Raw genomic sequence first — 2721 nt, 5'->3', positions numbered from 1 at the left:
TCAATTGGGATTGTAGCATTAGTGTCGTCACTTTCGTAATAACGCCCCGATTGATTAACTGGTATCTTGACGACTTTGGTTGTTCTTTCCATTGTGTGTTTTAAGGTTCTTTCAGGATGCCCATAAGAGACGGCAAAGGCATTTATATTTTTTTGTAAAGCCTAGCCATGGGCTTTAAATTTAAGGCTTGCACCCAGTGCATGGTTTATCTGTTGATATATTATCTTGGATATAGATATACAGAGAAATAAAATTCACCACCTATAACACCTCCTCCTTCTACAAGTCTTTACATGGTTGGTCTTACTTTAATTCTCATGGTAGGTTACTTCTCAGGCAAAGACATGAAGATGAAGAGGATTGCCATTCAATTATTTTTAAGGCAATACTCAAAGGATCTTCTCGATATTCTAGCTCTCATTTACAAAGAATGACCTTGTGAATATGAAATTTAATGGCCATACATTTACATATGCACACAACATAAAACATTACGTGTAAATGTACGGCACATACATGTATGCGTAGACTCCCACAAACACTTACTTTATATAATTGAGAAATAAGGGCTTGTGGTATAAATGTGGAGAAAAATGGAGCAAAGGCCACCCAAAGTCGTGCCAAGCAAGGAATATGTCACTCAATATGGTGCTATCCAAATAGGTTGAGAATGAGAAGCAGAGAAATTTGATAAGTGCATAGAGTTCTTGGGTGATAAAGATGTTCATGAGATTGAGAGTGAGTTTGCTTTTGATCTGAGGGAAGCATAAGAAGGCAACTATGATGATGGATTTCCTACGTGTTAATCCCATTTTGGATTAACAAGTATGCTCCTACAATTGAGGACATTAATAAGTGTCATGCAAAGGCACTATAAAAGTTGTACATTATGAGATATTGGTCACCCAAGGCCTTAGTTAAGTAAGTTTTGGGCACCCAAGTGTGAATAAGGGCCAAATGTATATATAAGGCATTTTCTCATAATGAATAGAGACAATCCCCCTTTGTGCTATTGAGAGCTCTTCTTTGTGTACTTGAGAGAGATTGAGAGAGAGCATTCTAGCACTTGTGCCTCTTCTATGCTTTTTTGTTGCATGCTTGTGTTGGAGAGTGAGAGAGAGTGATTGCCTTATGCGATGGTGCGAGCGACTCTACGATGACAACGTGGAGGTGGTGCTTAGAGGATTGGAGCTTAACAAGTGAGCTTGGAGGCCTCAAGGGACTCAAGTTCAAAGCATTGGTCAGTACCCTACGACAGTTGTGTTCTATTGCTCTTCCCTTAGGTGAATGCATTGAGTTCCCTCTTGGAGGTGTGGTAGCCCATAACATTTTTGGCACTGCTGCCGGGAAAACACCTTTGTTTCTTCCTTCCTCTTGGAGTTTCAGCTCCCATTGCATAAGATTCATGATTGCCTTTGCATTCTGGTAGTGCATATCTGGTAGTGCATTGTGTAGGAAATGAATGGATAAGATTTGTGTGGAAGTAAAAAATCGTGAGAAATTGGATGTGTTTGTTGTGTATTTGTGTGGTCGAGTGGTCTTGAAAGAGAGCTTCACTGTTTTTTCTAGTTAATTTTGATGTTTACATCACTGGAATCATCAACGTGAATAAGCAAGTTGGTGCTCTATTTTTCCTTCTTTTCAAAAAATTACAAAAGTAAAAAAAAAAGGAGCCATTGATTGTGCCTTGAGCTTGTATTACATTCCCTAGGCGTGGCACAATCATCTTGGATAAGTATTTTACACCCAAAATCACCTTAGTCGATGCGGGAAGTTCCCACGTGAAACTGCAGGAAATCGTTAACGACGTGAACCATTTTTCACAACTTCATGCCGTGAACCGCTCTCGGCATCAACGTCGCGCGATTAGCGATACAATTCACGGGATTATCTTGCCAAAAATAGGTAGCCTTATCTTGACACCTCTAACACCATGATCTCTGACAAAATTAAGAATCGTGAATATGCAGAACTCGTTCCGACATGAACTATTTCAGAGCACTTCACACGTGAACCATTTTCAGCTCACGACGTGAATCAATTGCTTTTCATGACGTGAAACGTTATCTCTTCACAATGTGAACTTTTTATGTAATTTTACGCCTTAATCAAATCAAATTCATGAACTTGGTACTGTCGGATTAAGGCCAAGGAAGTCTTGAGAACATTGAAAAACATAACGTGAAATTCTCAGTCCAAAGCAAAAAATTTAAACACGTGAAAGTGCAGAAAATTGTTCACGTGGACGAGAACCACTTCCTGACACATCACACCGTGAATTGTTCTCTTCTCTGCAATCTCATGGCTTCAGAAACAAGTCGACAGATTCTGACCAAAATTTAATTTGGGTAGCAAAATAGCTTGTCAAATCATATTCACATGCACTTGAGGTCTTGAGTCATCAGAGACGACCTCACTCCTGACGATAGTGCATCAAATCACCCAGGATCTTCCTATCAAAAGAGTGTGGGTTCAGGCCACTCACCCAGGATCTTCCTGACGATAACCTACCAAGAGCAGCGGGTGAAGTGGAAGACCGCTTGTACAACACCAAAAAGGATATCGAGCTGATGATTAATCATCCCACGTTCCTATAGGACATGGAACTCTTGATTTTGCAAAGGCGTACAGAGGCGGCTAATGATGAGCCATTCCAGAATGAAGTGGCTAGACCATCCCATAGACTGGAGATGTCTAGAAGAGCCAACCTAGGAAGAGGAC

The sequence above is a fragment of the Cibotium barometz genome, chromosome 37 (genome assembly GCF_041138505.1).
Source record: "Cibotium barometz isolate CiBa-2024 chromosome 37, ASM4113850v1, whole genome shotgun sequence".
NCBI lineage: Eukaryota > Viridiplantae > Streptophyta > Polypodiopsida > Cyatheales > Cibotiaceae > Cibotium > Cibotium barometz.
Note: the sequence above shows the minus strand (reverse complement) of the source record.